A 15664-nucleotide genomic window follows, 5' to 3' on the forward strand; every position below is an offset into this window, starting at 1 on the left:
CAGGGTTGGGTTTGGGTTTTGGGGTACAGGGGTATTTTTAGGTTTCAGGGTTGGGTTTGGGTTTTGGGGTACAGGGGTATTTTTAGGTTTCAGGGCTGGGTTTGGGTTTTGGGGTACAGGGTATTTTTAGGTTTCAGGGTTGGGTTTGGGTTTTGGGGTACAGGGGTATTTTTAGGTTTCAGGGTTGGGATTGGGTTTTGGGGTACAGGGGTATTTTTAGGTTTCAGGGTTGGGTTTGGGTTTTGGGGTACAGGGGTATTTTTAGGTTTCAGGGTTGGGTTTGGGTTTTGGGGTACAGGGGTATTTTTAGGTTTCAGGGCTGGGTTTGGGTTTTGAGGTACAGGGGTATTTTTAGGTTTCAGGGCTGGGTTTGGGTTTTGGGGTACAGGGGTATTTTTAGGTTTCAGGGTTGGGTTTGGGTTTTGGGGTACAGGGGTATTTTTAGGTTTCAGGGTTGGGTTTTGGTTTTGGGGTACAGGGGTATTTTTAGGTTTCAGGGTTGGGTTTGGGTTTTGGGGTGCAGGGGTATTTTTAGGTTTCAGGGTTGGGTTTGGGTTTTGGGGTACAGGGGTATTTTTGGAAAGGGGCGACCACTCGGTCCCCCCGCACGTATGGCAGAGTACCACGATCCCCCCGGGAAGCCATCTTGGGCGGGAAGCGTGTCTCGGCTGGTATGCCCGAAGCGGCGTAGCCGGGGCGCGCTTTTTCCCGCCCTAGAGTGGGCTGGCCTAGACACTGACGCGGCTGGCCACGCCCTCGGGGCAGGCAGGGGCGGGTTTACGCCCGCCCTGAAGACGGATAAAAGGGGACGCAAGACCAGAAGGCATCCTCTTGTTCCTGTGCTCTGAAGCTGCACCTCCTCGCTGCACGTGAGCTCGAGACGGAACGAAGAGCCAATTTTGAGCGTTGTAATCTTTCTTTTGTCTTACAGATACTCTGTCGGAGAAATGCCCAAGAAAGGCGGAAAGAGAATGACGACTGAACAGATGCTTCGGGTCCTCATGAAGGAGATGACCGAGCTGAAGAAGCGGGTGGCGGAGAGAGAGGGGGAAGGAGGGCCGGAACGTCCTTCGGCTGGAGCAGCCCCAGGAGGGAGAGCCAAGAGGCCAAGGAGGGGACCAGCTGGGGGAGACGTCCCGGTTCCCCGTACCCCGCTCGAAGCGCCAACCCCAGTACCCGTGGAGGGGAATCCGATTCCCGTGGTGGTCACCCCGGTGTCCAATGAAGATATGCCGCCCGAGCTGGCAGCACAACTTGCAGCGTGGTTGGGCGAAAGTATTGAGGGCGCCACGGCTGTCGACGCGCAGGCGCTGATGAAGCAATTGCGCGAGCAACGGGATGCAGCCAAGGTGTCCGCGCCGGCTGCAGTAGTTGACAAGCCACAAGGGACGATTACGACCGCAGAGGCAGCGTCCGGTGCAGGTAAGCGGCCATTGCCGATTGCGAGGGATGAGTCAGCACCCTCTCGTAGAGAAAGGTTGGGTCAACATGTGCCTTTGGCAATTAAAGAGAAGATTTGGGCGGGGGAATATGTGAACATCTTCTCGTTGCTTGTTGATCATTATGAGGTGGAGCATGTTAAGGGCCAGAAAGACCTCATGCATCCGAGTGTTTGGCGCGCAAAAATGGCCGCCTTTAAAGTGAATGAGAATATTGGCAATTGGGGCAAAGCATGGGGGATTTTTACGTCGATCTTAGGGGAACGTAGGCCCGAGTTGCTTTCCGAGTTGCCGACCTATCAGTCGCGAATCATGGGGTACTCGACGTCACACCAGGGTAACCATTGGTTCTGCTACGATAATCTTTTTAGAAAGGCTAAAGAGCATAATAAAAGCTTAACCTGGGATTGTTACGATTCTTTGACATGGGATAAAATGAAGGAGACAGGTATGTTGAAAATGCCATTGGTAGGGAGTAATGTTGGCGAATCCTCCCGCCAATATGCGGGGACGCCCTTTCGATCAGGTACGGGTACCGACGATTACTCGAGACCTGCCAGCAATACAGGGAAAAGGGGGTTCTGCTGGAATTTCAACAGAGGTAAATGTACGAGGCCCCAGGGATCGTGTAAATTTAAACACGAATGTAGTGGGTGCGGGTCGTCCCATCCTGAGTCCACGTGCAGAGCCAAAACGGGTGATAACGGGGGTAGAGGAGGCGCCAAACAGGTCTAACATAGTCCGAGGGGCGCCTTTACCTACCCCGATTGATACCTTGGCGATGATTCCCTGGCTCAGTGAATACCCGGATCGTACTTCTGCTGGGGTGCTGCGGAACGGGTTTTCGTATGGTTTCCGCATCCCAGTAGGGGACTTTCAGGGTGTGGAGAAGTGTAAAAATCAACTTTCGGTCCTGCAGCATACGACCGTGGTACAGGATAAGATCCGGAAAGAGGTTACTCGAGGTCGGGTTGCCGGCCCGTTTAGTGTACCCCCGGTGCAGAGTTTTGTTTGTTCTCCTTTAGGGGTGGTCCCCAAGAAGGACCCGGGTGAGTTCCGACTGATTCATAATTTATCAGCTCCACGTGGTCTTTCTGTAAACGATGCAATAGACCCAGAAGTGTGTTCGGTGCGGTACGCATCCTTCGATGAGGCCGTAGCCATTTTGAATCGCCTGGGGCCCGGGGAGCTGATGGCGAAGTCGGATATCGAGTCAGCGTTCTGATTGCTCCCGGTACACCCAGACGACCAGCGTCTCCTAGGTTTCATGTTTCAGGGTCATTATTACATGGATAGGTGTATGCCGATGGGGTGCTCTATATCTTGTGCCTATTTCGAGAAATTCAGTAGTTTTCTACAATGGGTCTTCACAAAGAGGACGGGTTTCCAACATGTAATGCATTACCTTGATGACTTTCTGTTCCTTGGGGCAGCCGGGGATCTCGAATGTGGCCAGGCCTTGGCCGAATTTTGTGTGTTAATGAAGCAGTTTGGTGTGCCATTGGCACCAGGTAAGACGGTGGGTCCTGCGACTTGCCTCGAGTTTCTGGGGATCGAGTTAGACTCCAGTGAGGGTTGTTTTCGTTTACCAGCTGACAAAGTGGGGAAGTTCAGGGCAGCCCTGCAAATGTGTATAAATGGATCTAAAGTTACGCTGCATCAATTACAGCAGTTGGTGGGACAGTTGAATTTTGCCCTGAGGGTTATACCGATGGCCCGCCCCTTTTCCCGTTCAATTGCCCAAGCTATGGTCGGCCTAAAGGAGGGTCATCATCGCACGAGACTATCGGCTGAGGTCCGCCAGGACATGCGCATTTGGTTAGCATTTCTGGCGGATTTTAATGGTCGAGTCGTCTGGAACAAACCGGCCGTGTCCTCTGAAGAGCTGGGGCTATGGACAGATTCGGCAGGTAGCATAGGTTTTGGTGCCATCTTCGGCACAAAATGGTCGGCACAAAGATGGCCGGCATGGTGGCATGACAATGGACTGACAAGTAATATTGCTTTCCTGGAACTTTTCCCCATTTTGGTGGCCCTGAGAACCTGGCCCGAAGGGTTCAAAGATCACTCTGTGGTATTTTGGTCTGACAATATGACCGTGGTCGAGTGCATCAATAGCCAGGCAGCACGATGTAAACTGATTTTAAGACTGCTCAAAGAAATTGTTTTACTGTGTATGCAACTGAATGTGCTATTCAGAGCAAAACATGTCCCAGGGGTAATGAATCAGGCGGCTGATGCACTGTCTCGTTTTCATATGCAGGCTTTCTCGGGTTTCCTTCCCTCAGTGGACCCAGAGCCGGCACCCTTTCCCGAAGCTCTCTGGTCTCTCGGTGCCCCGAACTTCGTCACCTCGTGGGAGAGAGCCTAGCACCAAGGACAAGGAAGGCATATGAAGGGGCGTTTCGGTCCTATTTAGCCTTTTTGGGGACTGATAGAGAGGGGCTTTGGGGCCACGAGGAATGGGTAGTGAATTTTCTGATGTCCTTACGTAGGGCTGGGAAATCGGTGGCTACGGCCCAGAGGCATCGTGCTGCCATTTCCTTTGTTGCCAGGGCTCATGGTATCCAGGACCCGACAGCGTCTTTCGTTGTACAGAAAGCGCTGCGTGGGTGGCAACGCCTTGAGGGTCGCAGAGTAGATGAGAGGCGCCCGATAGGTTTGGATAGGTTGGCCCAGTTGTTGGCCACACTCCCTGCCACATGTTCATCTCAGTTTGAGACGGTGTTGTTCCGAGCCGCTTTTACGCTGGCATTTCATGGAGCGATGCGGGTAAGCGAACTGGTGGCAAGGAACAAACGGGATGTGACAGGGGGTTTGTGCCAGGAACACGTTCAGATCAGAGGAGAGACAATGACTGTCTCCTTTGTCAGGTCCAAGACCGATCAAGATGGGATGGGTGACTGCATAATCATACGCAGGATTCCCGGGTCCTCCATGTGTCCGGTAAAGTGTTTAGAAGACTACCTAGCACGAAGGGTGGCATCATGGGGGGGGACCTTGTTGAGACACGCGGACGCCACCCCACTGACGAAATTTCAGTTTCAGCGGGTGCTTGCGATGTCAATTGCCGCTGCGGGCTTGAACCCGGGCGAGTTTGGGACCCATTCCTTTCGGATAGGGGCTGCTACGGAAGCTACAGCTAGGGGTCTTAATGTTGAACAAGTGAAACGAGTGGGGCGTTGGTCCTCCAAGTGTTATAAGAGGTATGTGCGGTTGCACATGTTGTGAAGCTGTAATGATGTACTCACGCTTCTTGTCTTTGTTTGGTTTTCAGTTGCGCAAGCCTACGAGGCGGGGCGGACTATGCAGTCGACCCAACACCGGGCCAGCGGTCAGACATCACCGGCTGTGAAGAAGGAGGTGTGGGTCGTGGGCCACTCATACGTGAGGCGTGCCGCGGACGTATTCAAAGCAGGTGACATGATTCACGTAGCTGGGGAATACGGGTACAGTGTGTCCTTCTACGGAAGAGGCGGTCTCTGTATTGACCAGTTTCAAGCATTTTTCGAGGGTTTGTTAGGGCGGACGAGGTCACCGCCGTCTATAGTCATAGTGCATCTAGGGGGCAATGATTTGGTCACCACCGGTAGACGACTTCTCCTGGAGGCAATGCTTTCCACTGTAAGTTGGTTGGCGAGGAGAGTTCCGGGGTGCACAATTGCGTGGTCCCATATGATCCCACGAAAGGTGTGGCGAGGGGCTATTTCTGTTCCTGCTTTGAATCACTCTGTGAGAAAGCTTAATAACAAAGTGAGTAGGTTGTTCCGTTCCAGGACATTGCATTCTATTTCGCATGGCTGTATTAATGATGACAGTATGTATTTGGGGGATGGTGTGCATTTGTCTCGGGTGGGGAATGAGTTACTCATAGGAGACTTCTTAGCATGGTTAAAAACGTTAAAACATGACCTTTAGGTAGGAGCTTTGTGGGGGGTCCGGATAGCCGGTCAACTATCCGGCCTGTGGCGGTAAGGTCATGATCGGTGAGCACTAATTGGAAGATCCCTATGAGTGGGCGTCACCCAACACGGATGGGAGCGCTCGGGAGAGGTGGCCATTGGCCCCTCAACGGGGAGGCGGTCCCTTCTAAGGATGGGTCGCCGAAAGAAAAGGAAAGGCGGTCAAGGCCCCTTCCTGTGTAGGAGGGGTTACAGCCCCCTCCTGGGGAATTTCCCGGGGCCAGTGACGTCTGCGACGGCAGATGTGGTAAGTTGTGCGGGGTTTGGGGGGGGGTCTACGCTACCTTCTAGATACCTCACACGAGTCCTCGAACGACCTTTAAGTGGCGTCGAGTTTTATTGGTGCCCCCGTCAAGTCAAAGGGAAATTGGTAGTTGCACTTGAGGTACGCCTCAGTGCTGTCGCCCCTCACAAGTGGGGGGGGTATTTCTGGTTAGGGATCTTGACACCGGTTACGACCTTGCCGTTGGCCCTTAAACGTTAGGATGTACAATTTCATAATTTCAAGTAAATGTTTGTAGGATGTTAGTTCGGCTAGGAGAACCTCTGTATTAGAGAATCTGTTAAGGTTAGCCAAACATCGCAATGTGGTAATGAAATTGTACATAATATGAAACTGTTGATTTAATGTTTTAATTTTGTTTTAATAAATACGGCCGGGAGGGTCACTCCCTCCCTCTTCCAAAAACTTCAAGAACTGTTTCCTGTTTCCCTCCTTTGGGGATTGTGTTGAGAGGGGGTGGCGGGTATCTCAGCCATATGGAAAGGGGCGACCACTCGGTCCCCCCGCACGTATGGCAGAGTACCACGATCCCCCCGGGAAGCCATCTTGGGCGGGAAGCGTGTCTCGGCTGGTATGCCCGAAGCGGCGTAGCCGGGGCGCGCTTTTTCCCGCCCTAGAGTGGGCTGGCCTAGACACTGACGCGGCTGGCCACGCCCTCGGGGCAGGCAGGGGCGGGTTTACGCCCGCCCTGAAGACGGATAAAAGGGGACGCAAGACCAGAAGGCATCCTCTTGTTCCTGTGCTCTGAAGCTGCACCTCCTCGCTGCACGTGAGCTCGAGACGGAACGAAGAGCCAATTTTGACCCACCCACCAGCCCCTGAAGACAGCCAGTTGTTTTGAATAAAGGTTGATGGATAACTCTAATTTCATTTACAGGTTGTGGTATTATTGTGTTGCTTTTGAGTGTGTAATAAAGAGTGGTCTATGTCATTTATGTTTTATGATTAAAGAAATTCGGCTTTAGTGTTCATTTATAAGCATGCTTTTAATACGGTCGTAGTAGCCAATGTATTTTTAGTTTAATAGGTTAGTTAGCATTGTCGTATTTATTTTGGTCGGGCGGTAAGGTCATGATCGGTGAGCACTAATTGGAAGATCCCTATGAGTGGGCGTCACCCAACACGGATGGGAGCGCTCGGGAGAGGTGGCCATTGGCCCCTCAACGGGGAGGCGGTCCCTTCTAAGGATGGGTCGCCGAAAGAAAAGGAAAGGCGGTCAAGGCCCCTTCCTGTGTAGGAGGGGTTACAGCCCCCTCCTGGGGAATTTCCCGGGGCCAGTGACGTCTGCGACGGCAGATGTGGTAAGTTGTGCGGGGTTTGGGGGGGGGTCTACGCTACCTTCTAGATACCTCACACGAGTCCTCGAACGACCTTTAAGTGGCGTCGAGTTTTATTGGTGCCCCCGTCAAGTCAAAGGGAAATTGGTAGTTGCACTTGAGGTATGCCTCAGTGCTGTCGCCCCTCACAAGTGGGGGGGGTATTTCTGGTTAGGGATCTTGACACCGGTTACGACCTTGCCGTTGGCCCTTAAACGTTAGGATGTACAATTTCATAATTTCAAGTAAATGTTTGTAGGATGTTAGTTCGGCTAGGAGAACCTCTGTATTAGAGAATCTGTTAAGGTTAGCCAAACATCGCAATGTGGTAATGAAATTGTACATAATATGAAACTGTTGATTTAATGTTTTAATTTTGTTTTAATAAATACGGCCGGGAGGGTCACTCCCTCCCTCTTCCAAAAACTTCAAGAACTGTTTCCTGTTTCCCTCCTTTGGGGATTGTGTTGAGAGGGGGTGGCGGGTATCTCAGCCATATAGGTTTCAGGGCTGGGTTTGGGTTTTGGGGTACAGGGGTATTTTTAGGTTTCAGGGCTGGGTTTGGGTTTTGGGGTACAGGGGTATTTTTAGGTTTCAGGGTTGGGTTTGGGTTTTGGGGTACAGGGGTATTTTTAGGTTTCAGTGTTGGGTTTGGGTTTTGGGGTACAGGGGTATTTTTAGGTTTCAGGGTTGGGTTTGGGTTTTGGGGTATAGGAGTATTTTTAGGTTTCAGGGTTGGGTTTTGGGGTACAGGGGTATTTTTAGGTTTCAGGGTTGGGTTTGGGGTTGGGGTACAGGGATATTTATAGGTTTCAGGGTTGGGTTTGGGTTTTGGGGTACAGGGGTATTTTTAGGTTTCAGGGTTGGGTTTGGGTTTTGGGGTACAGGGGTATTTTTAGGTTTCAGGGCTGGGTTTGGGTTTTAGGGTACAGGGGTATTTTTAGGTTTCAGGGTTGGGTGTGGGTTTTGGGGTACAGGGGTATTTTTAGGTTTCAGGGTTGGGTTTGGGTTTTGGGGTACAGGGGTATTTTTAGGTTTCAGGGCTGGGTTTGTGTTTTGGGGTACAGGGTTTTCTTTAGGTTTCAGGGCTGGGTTTGGGTTTTGGGTTACAGGGGTATTTTTAGGTTTCAGGGTTGGGTTTGGGTTTTGGGGTACAGGGGTATTTTTAGGTTTCAGGGTTGGGATTGGGTTTTGGGGTACAGGGGTATTTTTAGGTTTCAGGGTTGGGTTTGGGTTTTGGGGTTTTAGGGTATTTTTAGGTTTCAGGGTTGGGTTTGGGTTTTGGGGTACGGGGGTATTTTTAGGTTTCAGGGCTGGGTTTGGGTTTTGGGGTACAGGGGTATTTTTAGGTTTCAGGGCTGGGTTTGGGTTTTGGGGTACATGGGTATTTTTAGGTTTCAGGGTTGGGTTTGGGTTTTGGGGTACAGGGATATTTTTAGGTTTCAGGGCTGGGTTTGGGTTTTGGGGTACAGGGGTATTTTTAGGTTTCAGGGCTGGGTTTGGGTTTTGGGGTACAGGGGTATTTTTAGGTTTCAGGGTTTGGTTTGGGTTTTGGGGTACAGGGGTATTTTTAGGTTTCAGGGTTGGGTTTGGGTTTTGGGGTGCAGGGGTATTTTTAGGTTTCAGGGTTGGGTTTGGGTTTTGGGGTACAGGGGTATTTTTAGGTTTCAGGGCTGGGTTTGGGTTTTGGGGTACAGGGGTATTTTTAGGTTTCAGGGCTGGGTTTGGGTTTTGGGGTACAGAGGTATTTTTAGGTTTCAGGGTTGGGTTTGGGTTTTGGGGTACAGTGGTATTTTTGGGTTTCAGTGTTGGGTTTGGGTTTTGGGGTACAGGGGTATTTTTAGGTTTCAGGGTTGGGTTTGGGTTTTGGGGTACAGGGGTATTTTTAGGTTTCAGGGTTGGGTTTTGGGGTACAGGGGTATTTTTAGGTTTCAGGGTTGGGTTTGGGTTTTGAGGTACAGGGTTATTTTTAGGTTTCAGGGTTGGGTTTGGGTTTTGGGGTACAGGGGTATTTTTAGGTTTCAGGGTTGGGTTTGGGTTTTGGGGTACAGGGGTATTTTTAGGTTTCAGGGCTGGGTTTGGGTTTTGGGGTACAGGGGTATTTTTAGGTTTTGGGTTGGGTTTGGGTTTTGGGGTACAGGGGTATTTTTAGGTTTCAGGGCTGGGTTTGTGTTTTGGGGTACAGGGGTATTTTTAGGTTTCAGGGCTGGGTTTGGGTTTTGGGGTACAGGGGTATTTTTAGGTTTCAGGGTTGGGTTTGGGTTTTGGGGTACAGGGGTATTTTTAACATATATTTTTACAAATTAATAAATAAAAATTAATATAATTAATTAAAATATTTAATAATAAAATAATTATTAATTAATTAAAAAAAACATTATTATTAATTACATTATTTTAAAATATTATATACTTACCTATACTTACGTTGTAATGGTATGCGTTGTAATAGTACCTGCGTTGTAGTGTATTGCGTTGTAAAGGTATTTGTTGTAAAAGGTCCTGCGTTGTAAAAAATGCGTGGTAATGGTATGCGTGCTAAAAGTATGCGTGGTATCAACATATATCCAAGTCTTTCAGTCTGAACCTCTTGGATAGTAGCAAGATTTGGTCTTCTGCTACATCTTGGGAGTCCACTGGGCCTACTACTTATTATCGGCCACATGTTGTGGTTTGACCAGGTCGATGGACACAACTCTGTTCTCCTTTTCACCAGCAAGGGGCGGTAGTACTACTGATCTTGTACCTTGGATTGCTAAGACAGGTACTGCTTTTCTGTAAGAAGGCCCAAATTCCTTCTTCACCGCTATCTTTTCCCTGACTAGATCCCCAATCTTTGGAATCCAGATAGGTCTTGCTGGGACACGTGGTTTTTCTCCAGTGGCTGTTGGCTTTTGTGTTGTGTTACTCAGACTTCTTCTTGTTTCATTCAAGTCCTGTAAAACAGCCAAACAATCTTTGACATCAAAGGTTTTTTTTTTCCACCACTGAAGTTTGACAATCGAGGTCTTCGATTATCATTCTAGTACCAAACAGTAATTCATAAGGAGTGATTCCCCCAAGAGAATTTCTTGGCAGATTGTTAAGACTACGTTGGACACTTATTAAATGTTTGATCCACCCATCACCCGAACCTAATACCTTTGCTGTTATAGATTGCTTTAGGTCATGGTTTTTTCTTTCCACTACCGCATTACCCTCAGGATGGAAGGGACTAGAATACCGCAATGCAACGCCCAAGCTAACCATAGCCTCCTTGTAAGCTCGAGAGCTAAACACAAGACCCTGGCCAGAATGTAGTGTGCCGATTGCGTATGTGCCGATAAAGACTCGCAAATCCTTTATAACATGTTCTGGCGCCAGCCGAGCGCTGGGGCCATAACCAAATAAATTTTGTGCAGGAATCCACTGCGACCATAATAAATTTATAGATGCCATCCCTTGTTACGGGACCACAGTGGTTCAGGTAAACACACTCTAGTGGTTTATCTGAAATCAGAAGGGGCGTCTGTGCAGGACGTTTCACTGTAGAAACTTTTATCTTCTGGCGGATTTCACATTCTAGAACATAGTTTCTAGTTTGTTTCCTCATGCGCGGCCACCACTATCTCTGTTTTAATAATGACACTGTGGCGGAAACTCCGCCGTGTGTAGATGTGAGCCCTTCATTTGCTGCTGCAATTAGTCCTAACCTATGTTCCGTGTTTGGGATTGCCCTATCCCCCACTCCAGGGAATCGAGCTAAAGGAACATTATTCGCATCAGTAATATATGAGTACTTTACTGGAAAGCCTTTCGGGAGTGTCTTAACACTGTCTTTGACTGAAGCAGTGACAGCTTGCATTATATTGCTGTCTATTTTTGTTTTTTACCGGGTGATTGCAGCTACGGAAGCCGTTTGCACAGCTGCCTTCGCGGCATCATCAGCCAATGAATTCCCTGCAATGTGAACGCCATCACGCTGATGATTCAGTGTATGAATCATGTGAGTCTTTTGTAGTTCTTTTTGTAAGAGAACTACTTGTTCCCAAAGCGGTTTATGCCTAATTGTGCCACCTTTAGCGTCTTTGAAGCCATTCTGAACCCAGTTCTGCAAGTATTCATTGTAAGATTGTACGCAATAATACGAATCGCACACTATAAGTGTGGGAAATTCGCGATCGGTATTTTCAAGCGCCATCTTGAAAGCCTGTAGTTCAGCTCGCTGAGCTGTACAGTCTCCGAGTGATTGAGTTTTTGTGACCATAGGTCTGAATTTGCCTTCGCGCCAGCGACCTTTAACAATCGCGCATGCAGCACTGTAGGCTTGTTTACCCCCAATTGCATGCTGTGCTGATCCGTCTGTATATATTATACATCCGTAATGTTCAAGAGGCAGAATTTCGGTCGGCAGAGGACATTCCTGTTCGTATTGGAGAAATTCTTGTGTTTTCAAAATGTGGTCAAAAACGTATTCAACGTCTGTTGCAGCAAGAGAGTTAACCCATTGTATCCATCTAGGATGTAAAGCTTTAGCATTTGGGATGCTTGCTTTTGTCACTGCCTCTAAGGCAGGTACAGGTGTAACGATCATTATGCATCCACCATGTGCAAGAACTCTCTCTTTTGCTACTGCAGTTTGAACCACTGTCAGAAATTTCTCAGTAGAAGTGAACTTCATTTCAGCTTGTGTGTACAAGTGTGATTTGTATGCTATTAGTACCGTTTCTCCCTCATTAAAGGTCAGGTACGTGAATCCGCATCTCCTTGGGATCATTTGGATCACAAGATCCAAGATTGTGAACTTTTTTCGCGTGTCTGTAACTTTTTTAGCAAACATATCTGTTTGGACTGAACGCAGAATTTCTGTGTGTGCTTGAGTCCAATTAGTTGGTTTGAAATCAGGTTTGATTGGTTCGTAGAGAGGTTTAACCCTTTCTGCATAATTTAGAACGTAAGTTCTTCCAAAATTCAGGAAACCTAGAATGGACTGTAAGTTTTTCAGCGTTCTTGGAGTTTGGAGCAGCGCACATTTTTCTAGAAAGTTTGCTGTCAGGCTCTTGCCTTCACTTGATAACTCGTATCCTAGAAATAGACCATTGAGGTGGGCAATTCGTGATTTCTTAAAATTGAATTTATACCCTTCAGATGCGAACCCAGGTATTATGGTTTTCACTCTTTCCAAGTGTCTGTCCAAGTCGTCATCTGTAAGATAGATGTCATCGACATAAGATAATGCCTCATCATCGTATGTTTGTAGTGACTCTGTTACCCTGGCTGAAAATAGCCCTAGACTATTCTTGAATCCTTGGGGGAGACGGCAAAATTGTCGCTGTGTCCCCATATTCGAGAAAGCGGTCAGGTGCCTGCTTTTGGGTGCAATGTTTTGACAGAAAAACCCATGTGGTTTTATAGTTTTTTGCGCACAATGTTATTCATCAGTGCTGCACTGTGTGCATTTTGTATTGCAAAAGTTTTGCAACAAGAGTTTAAGTGTCTGTAATCCAATACTAGACGATATGAAGTGTCTGGTTTGGAGACAGGAAACAAAGGATTGTTCATTGACGAGGTGCATATTTCAATCACCCCTTGGTATTCAAGTTGATTTAAAATCTCCCTGACTTGTTTTTTAGCTTCTTGCTTATCTGGGTACTGCCTTTGTGCAGCAGGTTGAATTTTTTAACTGGATTTTATGGTGAGGAGAATCCTCATCCCATCCTACATGATTTTTATATGATGCTGGAGCCTGGGCCACTGCCCATTTTTTGGCATTTTTTATGAATTGGAATAAAATTTGAGAAGGCCGGCATAATTATCTCTTCGCCATGTGGGCACTCCCTGACAAATTCAGGTGGCCAGTCTTGTTCAGCTAGAAGTATGTCATAGCCCTTAGAGAGCTTTTCCCAAAAGAGTGCTCTTATTTTTCTAGTTATGTCCCCCTCCATCCGGAGTGTAACTTCATATAACCTGTGGGGTACACTAACCCTGGTGTCTGCAGTTTCAACCTGAATGCATTCATTCAAGTCCACTATCTCCAGATGATCCTTCAGGATCCTGCGAACTATGGTGACTTCTGCTGCACTGTCTAGCATTGTTTGAGCCCACTCCCCGTTCTTGAGTTGTGTCCTCAAGATCCTCGGCATGTCTGATCTTTATGCTTGCTACCTTCTTTTTGGGAAATTGAGCTTTTTTACTTTGGTGAACGGGTTCTTTGTCTTTGGACTTGACGCGTTCCTCCTTGTGTTCTGACCGTCCTCTTCTTTCCGATTTCTGCGAGGAAGTCTGAAAAGATCGAGAGGGACGTGTATCATTATCTTGATAACTGTCAGGTTTATTTATTTAAATTATCCCTATTCCTAAGGTTATACCTTTTTTCAAAGGGCTCCTGTTGGGGAGACCTACCTCCCATTTGGGGAGATCTTCCTCTGGATTGAGAATGTTTCTCTCTAGAAAGAGTCTGTTTAGTGTTTTCCCACTTCTTTTTGGTAGTAGTGAGATTATTTTTAATAAACACCTTTTCAGGATTTTCTGTTAATTCAGGTTTTACTGGTTTCCCACCCAAACTATCTCTTCCTAATTCTTCATAAGATTTTTTAATAAGTCTAGCAAGTTCATATGGTTGAACTGTTATATCCGTTTCTTTTAACTTTTGGCGGATTGCCACGGATGCTGCTTCCCCTTTAATGTTAGCTAATAATGTAGCTTAGACCTGTTTGAATTCTTTCACTAATTTCATACCTAGATTTAAGGCCAGTTCTGGACCGTAATAATTTTGAATCTCCCTCATGACGTCTGGTATTACCGCCATGGATGGTACACCATGTGTTTTAGTGTAGATTGAAGCAAAGACTGTACCCCAAGTGTCACAGTCCTCCACACGTGGTGCTATCCCCATTGGTAAACAGATTGTCAGAATTCTGTGTTTCTCATGAGGTGTGCTATCAGGGAATACTCCCCTAGATGCATCAACGTTGTCATTTGCGATTCCTTATTTGCGAAAAATAAGGAATCGCAAATAAGGAATCGCAAATGGCAATGCATCATTAATTTCGCTATTTTATTGAGATTCGGTAAAAATCGCAATTTTTACCGAATCCCAATAAAATTGCGAGTTCCAAATAGCGAATTCGCAATTCCCATTCATTCCTTTGGGCTGAAATGCCCATAGGAATGAATGGGAATTGCGAATTCGCAATTTGAAATCGGAATGCAACAAAGCCTTTCAAGGGTGGAGAGGGGGGTCCAAAGGACCGCCCCCTGCACCCATGAAATGCACTTTTACATGTGAGTTACATACACACATGTCCTAAGGACATGTGTGTCTGTAACTTAGAAGTTTAAAAAATGCATTTTTATGCGTTTTTAAACATTTTTGCAAATTACCACGAAGTTCAACTTCGTGGTAATTTGCATTTGCAATTTGTAAAATCGCAAATGTTTTGAGGATGATGCATTGCATTTAAGGAATCGCAAATTTGCGATTCCTTAAAAGCAATCGCATTTTTGGAACTCGCAAAAAATAGCGATTTTCCAAAAATGCTTGATGCATCCCAGAAACCAATTTAGGAAGTGCAAAAGGCCGATTTTTGCGAATCGCACCGTTTGCACCTCCTAAAAAGGTTGATGCATCTGGGCAACTGCCTATATTTGAGTAATTTTTTGAGCTAACCAGAACGGAATTTGCTCCCTTTTTGCGGGCAATTTACCAATGACTGATTGTATAGTCTGTGGTGTAATTTTGTTTGTGTTCCCCTGGTGAGCGGTGTGCTGTGGAATTTTTATAGCTGGTTGGAATGTTAAAGTCAGCATGACATATTGAACCAATTGTTTGTGTATTTTAATTAACTGTTTCAGCTCAGCTAACAGTTCTGGACCTGTCATTCCATTAATGTCAGGATGTGGTGTATAGCTCGCTAGTACCGGCCATGTAGCTCTTGGTCTAACTAGTGGACCGAGCCTGGTAATGTGATTTTGATGTTGTAAAGCGCCATTAAACCAGAGCTGATGCTCCTGGTTAGTTAATGGAATTTCAACGTCCTCGAAAGGAACGCATTCCGCTGGAGGTTCCTCTAACTTGTACTAGTGGAATTCGTGTGTTACTGCATTTGCTGCAGGAAACATAATCTATGAATAGAATACCTCTGTCTGCCGATATTCATGGGCCTCTATAACCAAGATTACTTTACCACCTCTCGATGATACCCCATTTTCTATAAGTTTTATAGTTATGGTTTTTCTTACATTTACCGGGATGATTATAGCATCTGCTGCATTTTGTTGGAGATTTGTGTCATCTAAGACTGCTTGAGCTACTGCTCTAGCTCTCTCCCTTTCGTCGTCACTCTCCGACATTTTTTTTTGACTGAAAGTTTTTGCAGAGCAAAGTTTCAAGGAAACAAAGATTAGGTGCACAATATTTTGGAACACTGTATCCTTCATCGTTGAATAAACCAAAAACTAATACATAGGATTTTCATCCCGCTCAGTTTTGGCAGATTTTATCTTTTTACCCCCTCCAGCCATCTATTGGAGTATTTTACGGGAAAAAGGGGTCTGTGTGAAAAGCAAGACTGAGTTACTCTAGTATCTAGCGGTAAATTATCGCCTTACCAAATGTTGGGCGCCATGTAGTGTAGTTCCTATATTCCCAATAGACTCTGCGCATTGGAATAATATATACTGTAG

This window comes from Lissotriton vulgaris, chromosome 4_1, assembly GCF_964263255.1.
Source record: "Lissotriton vulgaris chromosome 4_1, aLisVul1.2, whole genome shotgun sequence".
In the NCBI taxonomy this organism is placed as follows: Eukaryota; Metazoa; Chordata; class Amphibia; order Caudata; family Salamandridae; genus Lissotriton; species Lissotriton vulgaris.